Below are 17,471 nucleotides of genomic sequence, written 5' to 3'. Positions count from 1 at the left end.
CATTGGTAAGTTCCCTTCTGGGTAAGGTAGTTCGTTATTTCCACAGTGGGTGCTGTTAAACTGCGTGCATGTATATCATTCCCCTTGGTGGGTTGCATGGAGTAACAAAACAACGCCGTCATGCATTAAAAGTCCCGCAATAGTGGAACTGCCACTTCCACATGGCCCCAGGGGTCCGGAGCCGTGGTCCGCTATTATCGCGGCAGAGCGTCTCAGCGGCTAGGCACGCCGCTTGCAAATTCCAAAATCCAAGTTGCCCAATGCGAGACGCCACACAAGTAGAAGTTTTTCCTTTCACTTATTGAGGGAGCAGGAGTCAACGTGTTCATTCCCCCAACACAGATTGCCATACCGGTTTCGGGCAACATGCCCTTGCTCACTGGCCATGCGCGTCGTTTACAGCTGATTGAACTTGACCTTTAATATCCCGTCTTTGTGGTTTCATTGGTAAGTTGCCTTCTGGGTAAGATAGTTTGTTATTTCCACAGTGGGTGCTGTTAAACTGCGTGCATGTATATCATTCCCCTTGGTGGGTTGCATGGAGGAACAAAACAACGCCGTCATGCATTAAAAGTCCCGCAATAGTGGAACTTCCCCTTCCAGATGGCCCCAGGGGTCCGGAGCCGTGGTCCGCTATTATCACGGCAGAGCGTCTCAGCGGCTAGGCACGCCGCTTGCAAATTCCAAAATCCAAGTTGCCCAATGTGAGACGAAACACAAGTAGAAGTTTCTCCTTTCATTTATTGAGGGAGCAGGAGTCAACGTGTTCATTCCCCCAACACAGATTGCCATACCGGTTTCGGGCAACACGCCCTTGCTCACTGGCCATGCGCGTCGTTTACAGCTGATTGAACTTGACCTTTAATATCCCGTCTTTGTAGTTTCATTGGTAAGTTGCCTTCTGGGTAAGGTAGTTCGTTATTTCCACAGTGGGTGCTGTTAAACTGGGTGCATGTATATCATTCCCCTTGGTGGGTTGCATGGAGGAAAAAAACAACACCGTCATGCATTAAAAGTCCCGCAATAGTGGAACTGCCACTTCCACATGGCCCCAGGGGTCTGGAGCCGTGGTCCGCTATTATCGCGGCAGAGCGTCTCAGCGGCTAGGCACGCCGCTTGCAAATTCCAAAATCCAAGTTGCCCAATGGGAGACGCCACACAAGTAGAAGTTTCTCCTTTCATTTATTGAGGGAGCAGGAGTCAACGTGTTCATTCCCCCAACACAGATTGCCATACCGGTTTCGGGCAACACGCCCTTGCTCACTGGCCATGCGCGTCGTTTACAGCTGATTGAACTTGACCTTTAATATCCCGTCTTTGTAGTTTCATTGGTAAGTTGCCTTCTGGGTAAGGTAGTTCGTTATTTCCACAGTGGGTGCTGTTAAACTGTGTGCATGTATATCATTCCCCTTGGTGGGTTGCATGGAGGAACAAAACAACGCCGTCATGCATTAAAAGTCCCGCAATAGTGGAACTGCCACTTCCACATGGCCCCAGGGGTCCGGAGCCGTGGCCTGCTATTATCGCGGCAGAGCGTCTCAGCGGCTAGGCACGCCGCTTGCAAAATCCAAGTTGCCCAATGCGAGACGCCACACAAGTGGAAGTTTCTCCTTTCATTTATTGAGGGAGCAGGAGTCAACGTGCTCATTCCCCCAACACAGATTGCCATACCGGTTTCGGGCAACACGCCCTTGCTCACTGGCCATGCGCGTCGTTTACAGCTGATTGAACTTGACCTTTAATATCCCGTCTTTGTAGTTTCATTGGTAAGTTGCCTTCTGGGTAAGGTAGTTCGTTATTTCCACAGTGGGTGCTGTTAAACTGCGTGCATGTATATCATTCCCCTTGGTGGGTTGCATGGAGGAACAAAACAACGCCGTCATGCATTAAAAGTCCCGCAATAGTGGAACTGCCACTTCCACATGGCCCCAGGGGTCCGGAGCCGTGGTCCGCTATTATCGCAGCAGAGCGTCTCAGCGGCTAGGCACGCCGCTTGCAAATTCCAAAATCCAAGTTGCCCAATGCGAGACGCCACACAAGTAGAAGTTTTTCCTTTCACTTATTGAGGGAGCAGGAGTCAACGTGTTCATTCCCCCAACACAGATTGCCATACCGGTTTCGGGCAACATGCCCATGCTCACTGGCCATGCGCGTCGTTTACAGCTGATTGAACTTGACCTTTAATATCCCGTCTTTGTAGTTTCATTGGTAAGTTGCCTTCTGGGTAAGGTAGTTTGTTATTTCCACAGTGGGTGCTGTTAAACTGCGTGCATGTATATCATTCCCCTTGGTGGGTTGCATGGAGGAACAAAACAATGCCGTCATGCATTAAAAGTCCCGCAATAGTGGAACTGCCCCTTCCAGATGGCCCCAGGGGTCCGGAGCCGTGGTCCGCTATTATCGCGGCAGAGCGTCTCAGCGGCTAGGCACGCCGCTTGCAAATTCCAAAATCCAAGTTGCCCAATGCGAGACGAAACACAAGTAGAAGTTTCTTCTTTCATTTATTGAGGGAGCAGGAGTCAAAGTGTTCATTCCCCCAACACAGATTGCCATACCAGTTTTGGGCAACACGCCCTTGCTCACTGGCCATGCGCGTCATTTACAGCTGATTGAACTTGACCTTTAATATCCCGTCTTTGTAGTTTCATTGGTAAGTTGCCTTCTGGGAAAGGTAGTTCGTTATTTCCACAGTGGGTGCTGTTAAACTGGGTGCATGTATATCATTCCCCTTGGTGGATTGCATGGAGGAACAAAACAACGCCGTCATGCATTAAAAGTCCCGCAATAGTGGAACTGCCACTTCCACATGGCCCCAGGGGTCCGGAGCCGTGGTCCGCTATTATCGCGGCAGAGCGTCTCAGCGGCGAGGCACGCCGCTTGCAAATTCCAAAATCCAAGTTCCCAATGCGAGACGCCACACAAGTAGAAGTTTCTCCTTTCATTTATTGAGGGAGCAGGAGTCAACGTGTTCATTCCCCCAACACAGATTGCCATACCGGTTTCAGGCAACACGCCCTTGCTCACTGGCCATGCGCGTCGTTTACAGCTGATTGAACTTGACCGTTAATATCCCATCTTTGTAGTTTCATTGGTAAGTTCCCTTCTGGGTAAGGTAGTTCGTTATTTCCACAGTTGGTGCTGTTAAACTGCGTGCATGTATATCATTCCCCTTGGTGGGTTGCATGGAGGAACAAAACAACGCCATCATGCATTAAAAGTCCCGCAATAGTGGAACTGCCACTTCCACATGGCCCCAGGGGTCCGGAGCCGTGGTCCGCTATTATCGCGGCAGAGCGTCTCAGCGGCTAGGCACGCCGCTTGCAAAATCCAAGTTGCCCAATGCGAGACGCCACACAAGTAGAAGTTTCTCCTTTCATTTATTGAGGGAGCAGGAGTCAACGTGTTCATCCCCCCAACACAGATTGCCATACCGGTTTCGGGCAACACGCCCTTGCTCACTGGCCATGCGCGTCGTTTACAGCTGATTGAACTTGACCTTTAATATCCCGTCTTTGTAGTTTCATTGGTAAGTTGCCTTCTGGGTAAGGTAGTTCGTTATTTCCACAGTGGGTGCTGTTAAACTGGGTGCATGTATATCATTCCCCTTGGTGGGTTGCATGGAGGAACAAAACAACGCCGTCATGCATTAAAAGTCCCGCAATAGTGGAACTGCCACTTCCACATGGCCCCAGGGGTCCGGAGCCGTGGTCCGCTGTTATCGCGGCAGAGCGTCTCAGCGGCTAGGCACGCCGCTTGCAAATTCCAAAATCCAAGTTGCCCAATGCGAGACGCCACACAAGTAGAAGTTTCTCCTTTCATTTATTGAGGGAGCAGGAGTCAACGTGTACATTCCCCCAACACAGATTGCCATACCGGTTTCGGGCAACACGCCCTTGCTCACTGGCCATGCGCGTCGTTTACAGCTGATTGAACTTGACCTTTAATATCCCGTCTTTGTAGTTTCATTGGTAAGTTGCCTACTGGGTAAGGTAGTTCGTTATTTCCACAGTGGGTGCTGTTAAACTGGGTGCATGTATATCATTCCCCTTGGTGGGTTGCATGGAGGAACAAAACAACGCCGTCATGCATTAAAAGTCCCGCAATAGTGGAACTGCCACTTCCACATGGCCCCAGGGGTCCGGAGCCGTGGTCCGCTATTATCGCGGCAGAGCGTCTCAGCGGCTAGGCACGCCGCTTGCAAAATCCAAATTGCCCAATGCGAGACGCCACACAAGTAGACGTTTCTCCTTTCATTTATTGAGGGATCAGGAGTCAACGTGTTCATTCCCCCAACACAGATTGCCATACCGGTTTCGGGCAACACGCCCTTGCTCACTGGCCATGCGCGTCATTTACAGCTGATTGAACTTGACCTTTAATATCCCGTCTTTGTAGTTTCCTTGGTAAGTTGCCTTCTGGGTAAGGTAGTTCGTTATTTCCACAGTGGGTGCTGTTAAACTGGGTGCATGTATATCATTCCCCTTGGTGGGTTGCATGGAGGAACAAAACAACGCCGTCATGCATTAAAAGTCCCGCAATAGTGGAACTGCCACTTCCACATGGCCCCAGGGGTCCGGAGCCGTGGTCCGCTATTATCGCGGCAGAGCGTCTCAGAGGCTAGGCACGCCGCTTGCAAATTCCAAAATCCAAGTTGCCCAATGCGAGACGCCACACAAGTAGAAGTTTCTCTTTTCATTTATTGAGGGAGCAGGAGTCAACGTGTACATTCCCCCAACACAGATTGCCATACCGGTTTCGGGCAACACGCCCTTGCTCACTGGCCATGCGCGTCGTTTACAGCTGATTGAACTTGACCTTTAATATCCCGTCTTTGTAGTTTCATTGGTAAGTTGCCTTCTGGGTAAGGTAGTTCGTTATTTCCACAGTGGGTGCTGGTAAACTGCGTGCATGTATATCATTCCCCTTGGTGGGTTGCATGAATGAATGAATGAATGGAAACTTGTAATCGCGCTACTTAGCCCGAAGGCATCAAGGCGCCTAAACAAAACAGTTCGAAAAAGAGGCAGATCGTATCTAAGCGTAGGCCCTGGCAAAAAGCCAGGTCTTAAGGGCCTTCCTAAAAGCCAGAGCCGAGGGAAGAGATCTTATCTCCAGAGGCAGGGAATTCCACTGCCTGGGAGCAAGAGTTGAGAAGGCTCTACCTCCCCACCTAGCCTTACGTATCCTGGGCACTGAAAGCAGAAGTTTATTTGAGGACCGGAGGGTTCTGGGGGGAATGTATGGGACCAGCAAATCCTTCATACCCCCAGACCGATTAGTTGCCAAGGCTCTATAAATCAAAGTCAGGGATTTAAAGGATATCCTGGACTCAATAGGGAGCCAATGTAAGGTCCTTCTTGCTTGATGGGTCTTGGCCCGTTTAGGCAGGTCCAGGACCAGTCTAGCGGCAGCATTCTGCACCATCTGTAGACGAGACACCAAGCCCTTATTGATGCCCAAATAAAGAGCATTGCAATAATCAAGTCTGGACCCAATCAATGCCAGGACAGTATGTTTCCTGGCCTGGAAAGACAGATAGTGCCTGATCCTCCTTAAGATGTTTATCAGTCCCCAACAGGTGGAGATGGTCCTGCTTACCTGTTGATCCATCCTCAGAAGGGGATCGATCAAAACACCCAGATTTTTGGCCAGGGTCGACGGAGTAGGGCACACCCCCATAGAGGGCGGCCACCAATCAGTTGACCAGAAATCCTCCTTTCCCCCGAACACCAGAAACTCTGTTTTATCCCCATTAAATTTCAATGAGTTACCCACCATCCATTGAGCGACTGCCTTCAAACAGTTTTTAAAATTGGAGGCAGCCAGGATAGTGGGTTGGGTAAAGGACAGCAGAATCTGTGTGTCGTCAGCATAAGAGACTACCTCCATCCCAAAAGATCTAATAAGCCTGGCCAGTGGGGTAACATAGATGTTAAAAAGGGTCGGACTTAAAGCCGACCCCTGAGGGACCCCACAGAGCACAGGAAGGGATGGAGACAGAAAATCCCCCAGCTTTACCCTCTGTTCCCTCTGATTGAGAAAGGATGTCAGCAGACTAAGTGCTGTGCCCTTGACCCCGATCTCCCTCAGCCTTGATGTTAATACTGAGGGAGACAGGGTATCAAAAGCAGCCGAGAGATCCAAGAGGATGAGGAGAGTAGTCAGTCCCTTATCAACCCTAGTGCGAATGGTGTCAAGCACGATAGTAAGGGCAGACTCGGTACTGTGTTCTCTCCTAAAGCCGTGCTTCGAGTGGTCCAGCTTATCATGGGCTTCCAGAAAATCAACCAGATGCTTATTTAGATGGATTTCCAGCATCTTGGCAGGAGCTGGAAGCAACGAGATAGGGCGGAAGTTCTTAAGCACACCCGGGTCAAGAGAGGGTTTCTTTAAAAGAGGCTTGACCACCGCCTTCTTCCACTGAAGGGGGAAAGTCCCTTCCTTAATTGCCCCATTCATCACACCCAATAAGGGTGGAAGAAGACAGTCTTTACACTGTTTGAGAAGTTTGAGGGGGCAGGGGTCTAAGGGGGAACCCGACCTAACCTTGGTCAAGAGGCCCTCAAGATCCAGTAGGGAAAGAGAGGGAAAACTGGACAGACTTCCAGAGGGCACCTCCTCAGATAAAGATGGCGAAACACAGTCTAAGGGGATAGATAGAGTCACCCTTTGTTGCTCCAGAGCTGAATAAATATCCACAATCTTGGTGTTGAAAAATTGTGCAATATCATTGCACAGCTGTTGTGAGCTCACCACCGGGTCTGGCATCTTTAGTGAGGTAAGCGTGTCCACGATTTTAAAAAGATCTTTAGGTGAGGAAAGTGAGGCAGTAAGAGAGGTAAAATATTCTTGTTTGGTTTTTATAACCTCCTTCTTATATAACCTCAACATAGTTTTATGTCTGTCCCTCTCACACACGTACCCACTGGACCACCAACGACGCTCCTGTCGCCGTAATCCCTGCCTAAGTAATCTGAGTGGGAGGGAGAACCAAGGGGCGGATGGAGTTCTTCTGGCCGAATAGCACAAGATGGCCGGTGCAAGTTCGTCCAGGGCTATAGTAACCCCGTTCTCCAGCCTTTCCACCGCCGATGTTACCTCCTCCCCCGGGGCGATCAAGAGCCCTGCAAGCTTGGGAGCAAGTAGATTATTAGATAACTTTTTTTGGAGGAACAAAACAACGCCGTCATGCATTAAACGTGCCGCAATAGTGGAACTGCCACTACCACATGGCCCCAGGGGTCCGGAGCCGTGGTCCGCTATTATCGCGGCAAAGCGTCTCAGCGGCTAGGCACGTCGCTTGCAAATTCCAAAATCCAAGTTGCCCAATGCGAGACGCCACACAAGTAGAAGTTTCTCCTTTCATTTATTGAGGGAGCAGGAGCACACGTGTTCATTCCCCCAACACAGATTGCCATACCGGTTTCAGGCAACACGCCCTTGCTCACTGGCCATGCGCGTCGTTTACAGCTGATTGAACTTGACCTTTAATATCCCATCTTTGTAGTTTCATTGGTAAGTTCCCTTCTGGGTAAGGTAGTTCGTTATTTCCACAGTGGGTGCTGTTAAACTGCGTGCATGTATATCATTCCCCTTGGTGGGTTGCCTGGAGGAACAAAACAACGCCGTCATGCATTAAAACTCCCGCAATAGTGGAACTGCCACTTCCACATGGCCCCAGAGGTCCGGAGCCATGGTCCGCTATTATCGCGGCAGAGCGTCTCAGAGGCTAGGCACGCCGCCTGCAAATTCCAAAATCCAAGTTGCCCAATTCGAGACGCCACACAAGTAGAAGTTTCTCCTTTCATTTATTGAGGGAGCAGGAGTCAACGTGTTCATTCCCCCAACACAACTTGCCATACCGGTTTCGGGCAACACGCCCTTGCTCACTGGCCATGCGCGTTGTTTACAGCTGATTGAACTTGACCTTTAATATCCCGTCTTTGTAGTTTCTTTGGTAAGTTGCCTTCTGGGTAAGGTAGTTCGTTATTTCCACAGTGGGTGCTGTTAAACTGTGTGCATGTATATCATTCCCCTTGGTGGGTTGCATGGAGGAACAAAACAACGCCGTCATGCATTAAAAGTCCCGCAATAGTGGAACTGCCACTTCCACATGGCCCCAGGGGTCCGGAGTCGTGGACCGCTATTATCGCGGCAGAGCGTCTCAGCGGCTAGGCACGCCGCTTGCAAAATCCAAGTTGCCCAATGCGAGATGCCACACAAGTAGAAGTTTCTCCTTTCATTTATTGAGGGAGCAGGAGTCAACGTGTTCATTCCCCCAACACAGATTGCCATACCGGTTTCGGGCAACACGCCCTTGCTCACTGGCCATGCGCGTCGTTTACAGCTGATTGAACTTGACCTTTAATATCCCGTCTTTGTAGTTTCATTGGTAAGTTGCCTTCTGGGTAAGGTAGTTCGTTATTTCCACAGTGGGTGCTGTGAAACTGCGTGCATGTATATCATTCCCCTTGGTGGGTTGCATGGAGGAACAAAACAACGCCGTCATGCATTAAAAGTCCCGCAATAGTGGAACTGCCACTTCCACATGGCCCCACTGGTCCGGAGCCGTGGTCCGCTATTATCGCAGCAGAGAGTCTCAGCGGCTAGTCACGCCACTTGCAAATTCCAAAATCCAACTTGCCCAATGCGAGACGCCACAGAAGTAGAAGTTTCTCTTTTCATTTATTGAGAGAGCAGGAGTCAACGTGTTCATTCCCCCAACACAGCTTGCCATACCGGTTTTGGGCAACACTCCCTTGCTCACTGGCCATGCGCGTCGTTTACAGCTGATTGAACTTGACCTTTAATATCCCGTCTTTGTAGTTTCATTGGTAAGTTGCCTTCTGGGTAAGGTAGTTCGTTATTTCCACAGTGGGTGCTGTTAAACTGTGTGCATGTATATCATTCCCCTTAGTGGGTTGCATGGAGGAACAAAACAACGCCGTCATGCATTAAAAGTCCCGCAATAGTGGAACTGCCACTTCCACATGGCCCCAGGGGTCCGGAGCCATGGCCTGCTATTATCGCGGCAGAGCGTCTCAGTGGCTAGGCACGCCGCTTGCAAAATCCAAGTTGCCCAATGCGAGACGCCACACAAGTAGAAGTTTCTCCTTTCATTTATTGAGGGAGCAGGAGTCAACGTGTTCATTCCCCAAACACAGATTGCCATACCGGTTTCGGGCAACACGCCCTTGCTCACTGGCCATGCGCGTCGTTTACAGCTGATTGAACTTGACCTTTAATATCCCGTCTTTGTAGTTTCATTGGTAAGTTGCCTTCTGGGTAAGGTAGTTCATTATTTCCACAGTGAGTGCTGTTAAACTGGGTGCATGTATATCATTCCCCTTGGTGGGTTGCATGGAGGAACAAAACAACGCCGTCATGCATTAAAAGTCCCGCAATAGTGGAACTGCCACTTCCACATGGCCCCAGGGGTCCGGAGCCGTGGTCCGCTATTATCGCGGCAGAGCGTCTCAGCGGCTAGGCACGCCGCTTGCAAATTCCAAAATCCAAGTTGCCCAATGCGAGACGCCACACAAGTAGAAGTTTTTCCTTTCACTTATTGAGGGAGCAGGAGTCAACGTGTTCATTCCCCCAACACAGATTGCCATACCGGTTTCGGGCAACATGCCCGTGCTCACTGGCCATGCGCGTCGTTTACAGCTGATTGAACTTGACCTTTAATATCCCGTCTTTGTAGTTTCATTGGTAAGTTGCCTTCTGGGTAAGGTAGTTTGTTATTTCCACAGTGGGTGCTGTTAAACTGCGTGCATGTATATCATTCCCCTTGGTGGGTTGCATGGAGGAACAAAACAACGCCGTCATGCATTAAAAGTCCCGCAATAGTGGAACTGCCCCTTCCAGATGGCCCCAGGGGTCCGGAGCCGTGGTCCGCTATTATCGCGGCAGAGCGTCTCAGCGGCTAGGCACGCCGCTTGCAAATTCCAAAATCCAAGTTGCCCAATGCGAGACGAAACACAAGTAAAAGTTTCTTCTTTCATTTATTGAGGGAGCAGGAGTCAAGGTGTTCATTCCCCCAACACAGATTGCCATACCAGTTTTGGGCAACACGCCCTTGCTCACTGGCCATGCGCGTCATTTACAGCTGATTGAACTTGACCTTTAATATCCTGTCTTTGTAGTTTCATTGGTAAGTTGCCTTCTGGGAAAGGTAGTTCGTTATTTCCACAGTGGGTGTTGTTAAACTGGGTGCATGTATATCATTCCCCTTGGTGGGTTGCATGGAGGAACAAAACAACGCCGTCATGCATTAAAAGTCCCGCAATAGTGGAACTGCCACTTCCACATGGCCCCAGGGGTCCGGAGCCGTGGTCCGCTATTATCGCGGCAGAGCGTCTCAGCGGCGAGGCACGCCGCTTGCAAATTCCAAAATCCAAGTTGCCCAATGCGAGACGCCACACAAGTAGAAGTTTCTCCTTTCATTTATTGAGGGAGCAGGAGTCAACGTGTTCATTCCCCCAACACAGATTGCCATACCGGTTTCAGGCAACACGCCCTTGCTCACTGGCCATGCGCGTCGTTTACAGCTGATTGAACTTGACCGTTAATATCCCATCTTTGTAGTTTCATTGGTAAGTTCCCTTCTGGGTAAGGTAGTTCGTTATTTCCACAGTTGGTGCTGTTAAACTGCGTGCATGTATATCATTCCCCTTGGTGGGTTGCATGGAGGAACAAAACAACGCTGTCATGCATTAAAAGTCCCGCAATAGTGGAACTGCCACTTCCACATGGCCCCAGGGGTCCGGAGCCGTGGTCCGCTATTATCGCGGCAGAGCGTCTCAGCGGCTAGGCACGCCGCTTGCAAAATCCAAGTTGCCCAATGCGAGACACCACACAAGTAGAAGTTTCTCCTTTCATTTATTGAGGGATCAGGAGTCAACGTGTTCATTCCCCCAACACAGATTGCCATACCGGTTTCAGGCAACACGCCCTTGCTCACTGGCCATGCGCGTCGTTTACAGCTGATTGAACTTGACCTTTAATATCCCCTCTTTGTAGTTTCCTTGGTAAGTTGCCTTCTGGGTAAGGTAGTTCGTTATTTCCACAGTAGGTGCTGTTAAACTGCGTGCATGTATATAATTCCCCTTGGTGGGTTGCATGGAGGAACAAAACAACGCCGTCATGCATTAAACGTGCCGCAATAGTGGAACTGCCACTACCACATGGCCCCAGGGGTCCGGAGCCGTGGTCCGCTATTTTCGCGGCAAAGCGTCTCAACGGCTAGGCACGCCGCTTGCAAATTCCAAAATCCAAGTTGCCCAATGCGAGACGCCACACAAGTAGAAGTTTCTCCTTTCATTTATTGAGGGAGCAGGAGCCAAAGTGTTCATTCCCCCAACACAGATTGCCATACCGGTTTCAGGCAACACGCCCTTGCTCACTGGCCATGCGCGTCATTTACAGCTGATTGAACTTGACCTTTAATATCCCATCTTTGTAGTTTCATTGGTAAGTTCCCTTCTGGGTAAGGTAGTTCGTTATTTCCACAGTGGGTGCTGTTAAACTGCATGCATGTATATCATTCCCCTTGGTGGGTTGCATGGAGGAACAAAACAACGCCGTCATGCATTAAAAGTCCCGCAATAGTGGAACTGCCACTTCCACATGGCCCCAGGGGTCCGGAGCCGTGGTCCGCTATTATCGCGGCAGAGCGTCTCAGCGGCTAGGCACGCCGCTTGCAAATTCCAAAATCCAAGTTGCCCAATGCAAGACGCCGCACAAGTAGAAGTTTTTCCTTTCACTTATTGAGGGAGCAGGAGTCAACATGTTCATTCCCCCAATACAGATTGCCATACCGATTTCGGTCAACACGCCCTTGCTCACTGGCCATGCGCGTCTTTTACAGCTGATTGAACTTGACCTTTAATATCCCGTCTTTGTAGTTTCATTGGTAAGTTGCCTTCTGGGTAAGGTAGTTCGTTATTTCCACAGTGGGTGCTGTTAAACTGGGTGCATGTATATCATTCCCCTTGGTGGGTTGCATGGAGGAACAAAACAACGCCGTCATGCATTAAAAGTCCCGCAATAGTGGAACTGCCACTTCCACATGGCCCCAGGGGTCCGGAGCCGTGGTCCGCTATTATCGCGGCAGAGCGTCTCAGCGGCTAGGCACGCCGCTTGCAAATTCCAAAATCCAAGTTGCCCAATGCAAGACGCCACACAAGTAGAAGTTTCTCCTTTCATTTATTGAGGGAGCAGGAGTCAACGTGTTCATTCCCCCAACACAGATTGCCATACCGGTTTCATGCAACACGCCCTTGCTCACTGGCCATGCGCGTCGTTTACAGCTGATTGAACTTGACCGTTAATATCCCATCTTTGTAGTTTCATTGGTAAGTTCCCTTCTGGGTAAGGTAGTTCGTTATTTCCACAGTTGGTGCTGTTAAACTGCGTGCATGTTTATCATTCCCCTTGGTGGGTTGCATGGAGGAACAAAACAACGCCGTCATGCATTAAAAGTTCCGCAATAGTGGAACTGCCACTTCCAGAAGGCCCCAGGGGTCCGGAGCCGTGGTCCGCTATTATCGCGGCAGAGCGTCTCAGCGGCTAGGCACGCCGCTTGCAAAATCCAAATTGCCCAATGCGAGACGCCACACAAGTAGAAGTTTCTCCTTTCATTTATTGAGGGATCAGGAGTCAACGTGTTCATTCCCCCAACACAGATTGCCATACCGGTTTCGGGCAACACGCCCTTGCTCACTGGCCATGCGCGTCGTTTACAGCTGATTGAACTTGACCTTTAATATCCCGTCTTTGTAGTTTCATTGGTAAGTTGCCTTCTGGGTAAGGTAGTTCGTTATTTCCACAGTGGGTGCTGTTAAACTGCGTGCATGTATATCATTCCCCTTGGTGAGTTGCATGGAGGAACAAAACAACGCCGTCATGCATTAAACGTGCCGCAATAGTGAACTGCCACTACCACATGGCCCCAGGGGTCCGGAGCCGTGGTCCACTATTATCGCGGCAAAGCGTCTCAGCGGCTAGGCACGTCGCTTGCAAATTCCAAAATCCAAGTTGCCCAATGCGAGACGCCACACAAGTAGAAGTTTCTCCTTTCATTTATTGAGGGAGCAGGAGCCAACGTGTTCATTCCCCCAACACAGATTGCCATACCGGTTTCAGGCAACACGCCCTTGCTCACTGGCCATGCGCGTCGTTTACAGCTGATTGAACTTGACCTTTAATATCCCATCTTTGTAGTTTCATTGGTAAGTTCCCTTCTGGGTAAGGTAGTTCGTTATTTCCACAGTGGGTGCTGTTAAACTGCGTGCATGTATATCATTCCCCTTGGTGGGTTGCCTGGAGGAACAAAACAACGCCGTCATGCATTAAAACTCCCGCAATAGTGGAACTGCCACTTCCACATGGCCCCAGGGGTCCGGAGCCGTGGTCCGCTATTATCGCGGCAGAGCGTCTCAGCGGCTAGGCACGCCGCTTGCAAATTCCAAAATCCAAGTTGCCCAATGCGAGACGCCACACAAGTAGAAGTTTCTCGTTTCATTTATTGAGGGAGCAGAAGTCAACGTGTTCATTCCCCCAACACAGATTGCCATACCGGTTTCAGGCAACACGCCCTTGCTCAGTGGCCATGCACGTCGTTTACAGCTGATTGAACTTGACCGTTAATATCCCATCTTTGTAGTTTCATTGGTAAGTTCCCTTCTGGGTAAGGTAGTTCGTTATTTCCACAGTTGGTGCTGTTAAACTGCGTGCATGTATATCATTCCCCTTGGTGGGTTGCATGGAGGAACAAAACAACGCCGTTATGCATTAAAAGTCCCGCAATAGTGGAACTGCCACTTCCACATGGCCCCAGGGGTCCGGAGCCGTGGTCCGCTATTATCGCGGCAGAGCGTCTCAGCGGCTAGGCACGCTGCTTGCAAAATCCAAGTTGCCCAATGCGAGACGCCACACAAGTAGAAGTTTCTCGTTTCATTTATTGAGGGAGCAGGAGTCAACGTGTTCATTCCCCCAACACAGATTGCCATACCGGTTTCGGGCAACACGCCCTTGCTCACTGGCCATGCGCGTCGTTTACAGCTGATTGAACTTGACCTTTAATATCCCGTCTTTGTAGTTTCATTGGTAAGTTGTCTTCTGGGTAAGGTAGTTCGTTATTTCCACAGTGGGTGCTGTTAAACTGGGTGCATGTATATCATTCCCCTTGGTGGGTTGCATGGAGGAACAAAACAACGCCGTCATGCATTAAAAGTCCCGCAATAGTGGAACTGCCACTTCCACATGGCCCCAGGGGTCCGGAGCCGTGGTCCGCTATTATCGCGGCAGAGCGTCTCAGCGGCTAGGCACGCCGCTTGCAAATTCCAAAATCCAAGTTGCCCAATGCGAGACGCCACACAAGTAGAAGTTTCTCCTTTCATTTATTGAGGGAGCAGGAGTCAACGTGTACATTCCCCCAACACAGATTGCCATACCGGTTTCGGGCAACACGCCCTTGCTCACTGGCCATGCGCGTCGTTTACAGCTGATTGAACTTGACCTTTAATATCCCGTCTTTGTAGTTTCATTGGTAAGTTGCCTACTGGGTAAGGTAGTTTGTTATTTCCACAGTGGGTGCTGTTAAACTGTGTGCATGTATATCATTCCCCTTGGTGGGTTGCATAGAGGAACAAAACAACGCCGTCATGCATTAAAAGTCCCGCAATAGTGGAACTGCCACCTCCACATGGCCCCAGGGGTCCGGAGCCGTGGTCCGCTATTATCGCGGCAGAGCGTCTCAGCGGCTAGGCACGCCGCTTGCAAAATCCAAGTTGCCCAATGCGAGACGCCACACAAGTAGAAGTTTCTCCTTTCATTTATTGAGGGAGCAGGAGTCAACGTGTTCATTCCCCCAACACAGATTGCCATACCGGTTTTGGGCAACACGCCCTTGCTCACTGGCCATGCGCGTCGTTTACAGCTGATTGAACTTGACCTTTAATATCCCGTCTTTGTAGTTTCATTGGTAAGTTGCCTTCTGGGTAAGGTAGTTCGTTATTTCCACAGTGGGTGCTGTTAAACTGTGTGCATGTATATCATTCCCCTTGGTGGGTTGCATGGAGGAACAAAACAACGCCGTCATGCATTAAAAGTCCCGCAATAGTGGAACTGCCACTTCCACATGGCCCCAGGGGTCCGGAGCCGTGGTCCGCTATTATCGCGGCAGAGCGTCTCAGCGGCTAGGCACGCCGCTTGCAAATTCCAAAATCCAAGTTGCCCAATGCGAGACGCCACACAAGTAGAAGTTTCTCGTTTCATTTATTGAGGGAGCAGAAGTCAACGTGTTCATTCCCCCAACACAGATTGCCATACCGGTTTCAGGCAACACGCCCTTGCTCACTGGCCATGCACGTCGTTTACAGCTGATTGAACTTGACCGTTAAAATCCCATCTTTGTAGTTTCATTGGTAAGTTCCCTTCTGGGTAAGGTAGTTCGTTATTTCCACAGTTGGTGCTGTTAAACTGCGTGCATGTATATCATTCCCCTTGGTGGGTTGCATGGAGGAACAAAACAACGCCGTCATGCATTAAAAGTCCCGCAATAGTGGAACTGCCACTTCCACATGGCCCCAGGGGTCCGGAGCCGTGGTCCGCTATTATCGCGGCAGAGCGTCTCAGCGGCTAGGCACGCTGCTTGCAAAATCCAAGTTGCCCAATGCGAGACGCCACACAAGTAGAAGTTTCTCCTTTCATTTATTGAGGGAGCAGGAGTCAACGTGTTCATTCCCCCAACACAGATTGCCATACCGGTTTCGGGCAACACGCCCTTGCTCACTGGCCATGCGCGTCGTTTACAGCTGATTGAACTTGACCTTTAATATCCCGTCTTTGTAGTTTCATTGGTAAGTTGCCTTCTGGGTAAGGTAGTTCGTTATTTCCACAGTGGGTGCTGTTAAACTGGGTGCATGTATATCATTCTCCTTGGTGGGTTGCATGGAGGAACAAAACAACGCCGTCATGCATTAAAAGTCCCGCAATAGTGGAACTGCCACTTCCACATGGCCCCAGGGGTCCGGAGCCGTGGTCCGCTATTATCGCGGCAGAGCGTCTCAGCGGCTAGGCACGCCGCTTGCAAATTCCAAAATCCAAGTTGCCCAATGCGAGACGCCACACAAGTAGAAGTTTCTCCTTTCATTTATTGAGGGAGCAGGAGTCAACGTGTACATTCCCCCAACACAGATTGCCATACCGGTTTCGGGCAACACGCCCTTGCTCACTGGCCATGCGCGTCGTTTACAGCTGATTGAACTTGACCTTTAATATCCCGTCTTTGTAGTTTCATTGGTAAAATGCCTACTGGGTAAGGTAGTTTGTTATTTCCACAGTGGGTGCTGTTAAACTGTGTGCATGTATATCATTCCCCTTGGTGGGTTGCATAGAGGAACAAAACAACGCCGTCATGCATTAAAAGTCCCGCAATAGTGGAACTGCCACCTCCACATGGCCCCAGGGGTCCGGAGCCGTGGTCCGCTATTATCGCGGCAGAGCGTCTCAGCGGCTAGGCACGCCGCTTGCAAAATCCAAGTTGCCCAATGCGAGACGCCACACAAGTAGAAGTTTCTCCTTTCATTTATTAAGGGATCAGGAGTCAACGTGATCATTCCCCCAACACAGATTGCCATACCGGTTTCAGGCAACACGCCCTTGCTCACTGGCCATGCGCGTCGTTTACAGCTGATTGAACTTGACCTTTAATATCCCGTCTTTGTAGTTTTCTTGGTAAGTTGCCTTCTGGGTAAGGTAGTTCGTTATTTCCACAGTGGGTGCTGTTAAACTGGGTGCATGTATATCATTCCCCTTGGTGGGTTGCATGGAGGAACAAAACAACGCCGTCATGCATTAAAAGTCCCGCAATAGTGGAACTGCCACTTCCACATGGCCCCAGGGGTCCGGAGCCGTGGTCCGCTATTATCGCGGCAGAGCGTCTCAGCGGCTAGGCACGCCGCTTGCAAATTCCAAAATCCAAGTTGCCCAATGCGAGACGCCACACAAGTAGAAGTTTCTCCTTTCATTTATTGAGGGAGCAGGAGTCAATGTGTACATTCCCCCAACACAGATTGCCATACCGGTTTCGGGCAACACGCCCTTGCTCACTGGCCATGCGCGTCGTTTACAGCTGATTGAACTTGACCTTTAATATCCCGTCTTTGTAGTTTCATTGGTAAGTTGCCTTCTGGGTAAGGTAGTTCGTTATTTCCACAGTGGGTGCTGTTAAACTGCGTGCATGTATATCATTCCCCTTGGTGGGTTGCATGGAGGAACAAAACAACGCCGTCATGCATTAAACGTGCCGCAATAGTGGAACTGCCACTACCACATGGCCCCAGGGGTCCGGAGCCGTGGTCCGCTATTATCGCGGCAAAGCGTCTCAGCGGCTAGGCACGCCGCTTGCAAATTCCAAAATCCAAGTTGCCCAATGCGAGATGCCACACAAGTAGAAGTTTCTCCTT

This window comes from Triturus cristatus, chromosome 1_1 (assembly GCF_964204655.1).
Source record: "Triturus cristatus chromosome 1_1, aTriCri1.1, whole genome shotgun sequence".
NCBI lineage: Eukaryota > Metazoa > Chordata > Amphibia > Caudata > Salamandridae > Triturus > Triturus cristatus.
This window is presented reverse-complemented; position numbering follows the sequence as displayed.